Source organism: Bison bison, unplaced genomic scaffold (assembly GCF_000754665.1).
Source record: "Bison bison bison isolate TAMUID 2011002044 unplaced genomic scaffold, Bison_UMD1.0 scf7180017864226, whole genome shotgun sequence".
NCBI lineage: Eukaryota > Metazoa > Chordata > Mammalia > Artiodactyla > Bovidae > Bison > Bison bison.
In genome coordinates, this window is record NW_011494798.1 from 139844 (window position 1) to 147887 (window position 8044).

An 8044-nucleotide genomic window follows, 5' to 3' on the forward strand; every position below is an offset into this window, starting at 1 on the left:
AATAAGTTCTTAGAAACATATAACCTATCAAAATGGAATCAGGTAGAAATAGAAAATCTGAACAGACCAATTACTAGTAAGAAGATTGTATCACTAATCAAAAATCTCCCAACAAAGAAAATCTCAGGAGCACATGGCTTTGCTGGTAAATTTTATCAACTATTTGAAGATAAATTAATGCCAGTCTCTCTTAAACTCATCAAAAAAAAAAAAAAAAATCAAAGAGGGGGGAACATGCCCAAACTTATTTTACAAGGATAGCATTACCCTAAATAATAAAGCCAGGTAAAGATACTACAAGAAATTTGTAGACCAATCAATATCCCTGATGAATATAGATGTAAAAATTCTCAACAAAATACTAGCACACTGAATTCAGCAGCACATTAAAAGGATCATATCTCATGGAAAAATTTCTGTTTGAGTAGTGTTTACCTAAGAGGGGACTGAGCCCTGGTGCCTGCAGTGTGGAAGACCTGGGTTCAGTCCCTGGTTTGGGAAGATCCCCTGGAGAAGGAAATGGCAACCCACTCCAGTATTCTTGCCTGGAGATTCCCAGGGACAGAGGAGCCTGGCGGGCTACAGTCCATGGGGTCACAAAGAGTAGGACATGACTGAGCAACTAACAAGACGGGACTAGTGGGTGGTTGTGGTAGGGTTATTGAAACTTTTAACATGGGCAGTGTGTACATGTTTATATGTACATATATGCTTTTAAAGACTTAGAGTATAAAAAGTTTATAAGCAGAAATATCAATAATGATGATAATTGCTTAAACTATGATGAAACAAAAAGTATTCTAATACAAGCAATTAGATTTTTGATTAGTGATACAATCTTCTTACTAGTAATTGGTCTGTTCAGATTTTCTATTTCTACCTGATTCCATTTTGATAGGTTATATGTTTCTAAGAACTTCTTCATTTCTTTTTGTAGGCATACTAGCTGTTTGTGATCCTTTTATTTCTTTGGGTATCATTTGCAATGTCTCCACTTTCATTTATAGTTTTATTGATTTGACTACTTCCTTTTTTTTTCTTTGTTAGTCTAGTTAATTGTCATTGAATATCTGATATTCAATGGGGGTATAGTGTAGAGAAAATATTAACTGTAAACAGAAGAAAGGAAAGGTATTGTTCTAGTTACCAAATCCTTAGTTTCTTTATAAATTCTCACCTCTGGGTCTCTGCCTTATTCCTCTGTTCCCCCATTTCTCTTTCAAAGGTTTGCCTGTCATTCTGGCTCCTTTAAGATTGGAGCCATACATTGCTCTCCCCTAAGATACTGACAAACAATTAGATAGGCTAACATAGAAAACAAGGAGGTAGTCAAATCAATAGTATTATAAATGAAAGAGGAGACACTGCAACTCAGCCTGGCTCCATAGCTGGATCTTTAGCTTGGATTCTGGCTCCAAGCTAGAAGTGGAGGTCCTACCATCCCACATGCATGCAAGATATTTCCAAATATAACCTCCAACCAGGACCTCAGACTTTTGGGAACCTTTAACATTCTGGCTTTGGCCATTTGTCAGGACCTTTATATTTCCCATGGACTGACAACTCAGATACCACCACCTGCTCTAGAGGCTACCCTTCCCCTATCTGCTCAGTGGATTTCCTGTTCTCAAAGCCTGAAGATTGATCTACTCCTAATAGCTAGTCCCAACCCAGTGGATGGATTGATGATTGATTTCAGTACTATGGTACAGTGAAAAGCAGCATGGGTTTGGGGACAAATAGACCTGAGTTTGAATGGCAGGGTACTTTATGAGTCCTGTGAAATTGGACTTCCTTTGTTTTCTATTTTCTCATCTGTCATTGATTCTCTCAACAAATATTATTAAGTGCATTGCTAAGCTCTATAGGTTTCATGGTGAAATAGAAATAACATTTTCCTCCATGGAGCTCATGATCTAGTGCAAGATACAGAGAAGTGAACATTGAAAATATAAAATGCACTGTGATCATAGAAGTTTGGGATATTCTTGAGAACACAGAAATGGGTAATTACACTCAGACCTGAGATGGTTAGGAGAAAATGAAGACCCAGCTGAGCACTAAAGGCAGAGTAGGGATTAACACTTAATGGGGGATAATTAGGTTGAGGAAGGGAGAGGATGGTCTAGGTAGAGAGAATTACTTGAATGGTGATATGGAGACAAAAAGAAGCACAGTGTTTTTAGGAACTGGTAGTCTATGGACCCCCGCATAAAGGCAGTGGGACTAACAAGCAGGGACCTAATCATCCAGGGCCATGCCAGCTACTTGAGGGGCTTCGAATCATCTTCAGAACAAACAAAAACCAGGAAGCATTTGAAGGAATTTAAGTAAGGGAGAGGGTCAGGTTTTTCTCTTAGAAATATTTCTCTGGTTGCAATATAGAAAATGTTTTGAAGGCACAAGACTAGAAACAATGAGAACATGTTATAAGTGGTTGCAGTGTTCTAGGCAAGAGATGATGGTGGTTTGAATTAGGAAAGAGGTGTGCGTGCTCAGTCAGCTTAATCGTGTCTGACTCTTTGCAACCGCATGGACTGTAGCCCATCAGGCTCCTCTGTCCATAGGCTTTCCCAGGCAAGAATACTGGAGTGGGTTGCCATGTCCTCTTCCCGGGGATCTTCCCAACCTAGGGAATGAATCCAAGTCTCTTGTGTCTCCTGCATTTAAAAGTGGATTCTTTACCACTAGTGCCACTTGGGAGGCCCTTCAGAAAGAGGTAGTGAGAAGCAAAAAAAGAGGGTGAATTCATGGAGTCAGAATCTGCAGGAACTCAGAGAAAGTGACATTTCCATTCTTAGAGCAGTCATATCTGTAGCAGGAAAGAATGATCTTGCTAATTCTTGATTATGTTCAGGCACCTCTGCAGGCTCAAGGATAATGAGTCTAAATGACCTGGAATTTTGAAAGACATAACTGCATTAGGTTGATTCAGTTCAGGACTCAGCACAGATATCAGAACTTTTATTGTAATTAGGTTGTCAATAATTGTATGTGCCACTGAGTATGAAATAAAAACTTGTGACATATTAAACAATATGTGAAGAAAGTGAAAGTGTTAGTCACCCAGTGTGTCCAACTCTTTGTGATCTTATGGACTATTGCTTGCTAGGCTTCTCTGTCCATGGGATTTCCCCAGGTAAGAATACTGGAGTAGGTTGCCATTTCCTTCTCCAGGGCATCTTCTCGATACAGGGATCAAACCCAGGTCTCCTGCATTATCAGATCAGATCAGTCGCTCAGTCGTGTCCGACTCTTTGAGACCCCATGAATCACAGCACGCCAGGCCTTCCTGTCCATCACCAACTCCCAGAGTTCACTCAGACTCAAGTCCATCGAGTCAGTGATGCCATCCAGCCATCTCATCCTCTGTCGTCCCCTTCTCCTCTTGCCCCCAATCCCTCCCAGCATCAGAGTCTTTTCCAATGAGTCAACTCTTCGCATGAGGTGGCCAAAGTACTGGAGTTTCAGCTTTAGCATCATTCCTTCCAAAGAAATCCCAGGGCTGATCTCCTTCAGAATGGACTGGTTGGATCTCCTTGCAGTCAAAGGGACTCTCAAGAGTCTTCTCCAAAACCACAGTTCAAAAGCATCAATTCTTCAGCACTCAGCCTTCTTCACAGTCCAACTCTCACATCCATACATGACCACAGGGAAAGCCATAGCCTTGACTAGATGAACCTTTGTTGGCAAAGTAATGTCTCTGCTTTTGAATATGCTATCTATGTTGGTCATAACTTTCCTTCCAAGGAGTAAGCGTCTTTTAATTTCATGGCTGCAGTCACCATCTGCAGTGATTTTGGAGCCCAAAAACATAAAGTCTGACACTGTTTCCACTGTTTCCCCATCTATTTCCCATGAAGTGATGGGACTGCATGCCATGATCTTCGTTTTCTGAATGTTGAGCTTTAAGCCAACCTTTTCACTCTTCACTTTCACTTTCATGAAGAGGCTTTTTAGTTCCTCTTCACTTTCTGCCATAAGGGTCGCGTCATCTGCATTATAGGTGGATTCATTACCCTCTGAGCCACTAGGAAAACCCATGTTAAACAATGGAGGAATACAAACTAATGGTCTACAAGGCTGGCAAAAATTAAACAGTGGACATTTAGAATTAACACGTTGTGAGCAAATACTTCTCTTATGATATCCTTTGTTCTAATTAATGATCAGTTTCTTTCCTTAGAATCTTTTTTGGTTAATTTGTATAAGGAACTCCCCCACCCCCTGCCCGCTGCCCCCCATCATCTAGCAAACAGAGTGAAGTTACATTCTTTATGTGCCCAGCATGTACTGATATTCCTTAAAATGATGGATAATTTTATAAAAAATTTCTTTTCTTTAGGTTTTCGCCTACTGGAGGAATCTGTGATGTATAGAGTGGGATAGGTATTTGCTGGTGTTAATTTTTATCAGCACTCTTAAAGACAGATGGTGGCAAATTGCCTTTCCATTAGAGAGGAGTACATGATTATTTTTGCTTAAAACTTTATTATCAAATAGTTTAAAGAATGAATTATTTTTGAGGCTCTGGGAGTGGAGTTAAGGTTCTTACCTCATGATTGATTAATCATGTGCATGAAGAAAGTGAATTAACTTTACATGCTGTAAAGAGTAGGACTAGTAACAATTTGTGGATCCTGAAGGGGCAGAGAGTGTTTATTTACAATGCATCTAACAATCATGGTCTAAGGAGGATGTGACTTATGGGTTCCTTTTTATCTTATCCTTGTAATCTTCACTATTTAAACATTAAGTTATTCAACGTGCATCATCACTGTATATTCGACTGTGAGATGTACTCTTCATAGGAGAGTTTGATCAAGGTGGTTGCTTCATTGACCAAGCAAGTTACCCTGGTTGAGAACTGTGACTGCTGGTCACTGTTCCACGTGCTTAGGGTACATCAGTGGACAAAGGAGACTAAATTCTTGTGCTGAAGTGTAGGAAAATTGACAATAAGACATAATGGAGTTATTATTGTGTAGTGAAAAATAGACTGACTGTGCATGGCACCAAGGAGCAGACCTTGAGACCAGTATGGGAGTTAAGGCGAATCAAGTGCTCCAGTGGATGGCAGTATGAGTCAACAATCATAGCAGTCTGAGGCTATCTGAGTGGTGTAGTGAAGACTAACTGAGAAGTTGATAACATGGCATTTATAGTCTATACTATCTATTGAGTGCCTAACACGTGCAAGAACCTGTGACATCCATTTTATATAGTTACACAGTTCTTATTGAATCCAGACTCAAAAGAGTCAATTTAATCTCTTCTCTCTTTGCCTTTTTCTCCCCACCTTGAGAAGGTTTTCTGCAGTAGTTCAGTTCTCATCTGTTCTTTTGCAGATGCTCGCTGCTTTCTCTACCTGTACAGTTGTCTTTGTAGTTGCTCAGTTGATGAAGGCAAAAATACTGCATTTACATTTGTCCTTTTAATTCCATTATTTTTAAACTCCTTTGGGGGAAAACTGAACCTTCACTTTCCATTTTAACTCTCCCTTGTTCTTAGTACAGAGAATTCTTAAATGGCTGCTGACTTGTGGAATGAAACTAAATGAAGATCAAAAGAAGAGGGAGGAGAGAACTCTTCCCACTTACGTGCCCCGCCTTTTTTTAAACAGATGATACATTTGACTGAGGGCCTAGGTACCAGGTATAAGGTAACATGAACATAAATCACTTCTTTGGCTTTGCAAAGTGTCAGAGGGATTATTCCACTACATGTAGCATCCTGTTATTATGAAAACATACATACATTATGTTACACCTTGTTTAGGAGGGTAGAAATCTGTCTGCTTCATTTTTCATGGTGTTGGATAATAGCCTGGCAGTGTTTCACTCTGGCATAATGCCTTCAAAAATTTAAATATTAAATCACATAGATTTACTGAATAGCTGCATCATATATACTTAACCTCATAAATAGACATTATATTTCCTACTTTCTCTGTGACTTTCCATTGTTAATAATGGAAATAATCATCATCTTACCAATAGTTTATTCACCTTACTTTCAATACTTCCTGACCCAGTACATAGAGTAAAAATCACTGACGGGGAGAAAATTCTTTTCAAGGGTAAAAAGGACCAAAATGATGATGAAAGAGAAAGTGTATCTGACATAGTTCTTCCTTTTGTGCACTATCTATCTCAACTGACTGCCCTGTTCCCTTCATTTAACTACTTTCTCAAGTCTGTTTTCTTGGGTTGATTTAAGAAAGAGATAAGGTGTTTCATTACCTATGGCTCCAGAAGTTTCTGGCTTCAGGATAGTTCTTCATTCATTCATTTATTTTTCAAGCAAGCTATCTTCCTACTTCCAGGGAAGGAAAGGGGAGGGCAGTGGAAGAGGGTTTTTCCCTCTTATACTCCGAAGGTAAAACCAAGCAGGGCCCTGTGGGCCACCCAAGAACAAACCTCTCTCTGTCTCCTATCTCTTCATTAGTGAAAAAAACTTTAGTCTCCTAGGCCTCTCTTGAGTTCCAAAGGACAAGTTCAACCTGTTAATCGTTTAATAAGAGAGAGAAATATGAAAAAAGAGGCAATCCAACAAGGAAAGAGATAAAAAAGCAATAAGTCAAACTGTGGATAGGGTTGTAAGACCCCATTTGTTCTTGAGGAAAACAGATAACAGTGTCTGACATACATTCTGAACTTGTTTATGTGGGAACTAGATCCCAACCAAATACAAACTGCCCGCCTCAAACATGCAGGCCCTAGACTGATAGGAATCAGAAGATTGATGATCAAGATTCCTGAAATAGCACCCTGCTACCTCACCACTAACCAATCATAAAATTCTTCATGAGCTCATCATGCATCCTACAACCTTGTCTTAACAGTATCTTAGAAAACCCATGTCTGGAAGCCATTGAGGAGTTCAGGTCTTTTGAGTGTGAGCTGCCCATTCTCCTTGCTTGGCATACTGCAATACACACTGTATTTTCTTCACCCAGTGTCAGTAGATTGGCTTTGCTATATGTCAGGTGAGCAGATCTGTGTTCAATTTGGAAACAAGGTCTCTTTGTGTTATTTTATCTCCAAAGGGAAATTATTCTCTTTTCAACATGATAAACCTAGAAAATCCCATGGACAGAGGAGCCTGGTGGGCTGCAGTCCATGGGGTCACTAAGAGTGGGACAGGATTGAGTGACTTCACTTTCACTTTTCACTTTCCTGCATTGGAGAAGGAAATGGCAACCCACTCCAGTGTTCTTGCCTGGAGAATCCCAGGGACGGGGGAGCCTGGTGGGCTGCCATCTATGGAGTCGCACAGAGTCGGACACAACTGAAGCGACTTAGCAGCAGCAGCAGCAGCAAAAATGAATTCTAAAATTTTCTACTCAACAGATAGCTTTGGGCATTCTATCCTAATTGAAAAAGTCCCCTGTGTTAGTCTAATTAGTTGATCCAAATTACAGAATAATGAATGTAAACTTCCTATGACATTTCTGACAGTAGGTTCCAGGCTGCCCTTGTGTTGATGAGCCAGAAAGTATCTCTGGAGTTTTTTTTCTTTTTTTCCAAAACTGTTTTTAGTTAATTTAAGAGAAAGAAAAACATTTAAAGAAATAAATATATGCTGACTGGGCATCATAGTATATGCCCCTAAGCCACTTAAATATTTTTTCATCACTGCCTGTACATTGGGAATGACCACTCTGCACAACTCTATGGAAAGCTATAATATACTGATTAATCAAAGGAAACAAATCAGATGCTTTTCATCTACAATAAAGAGTAGAGCCATTTGCTCACTTTCCTCTGTCCATTTGATGTGTGGTTCTTGTTAGTAGGTCCCTAGATGCAATAACTATCAGGCTGGTTCATGAGGAACAAATCTCATGAATAAGCAGACTCAAAGTAACTTTTCAAATGTTATTTAAAATGTTTAGTTAACAAAATGGATCCATTTGAAAATAAAACAGAGAAATGTTTTGGCTTAGACTAAACCTGGTAGGCTGCAGTCCATGGGGTCGTGAAGAGTCGGACACGACTGAGCGACTTCACTTTCACTTTTCACTTTCATGCATTGGAGAAGG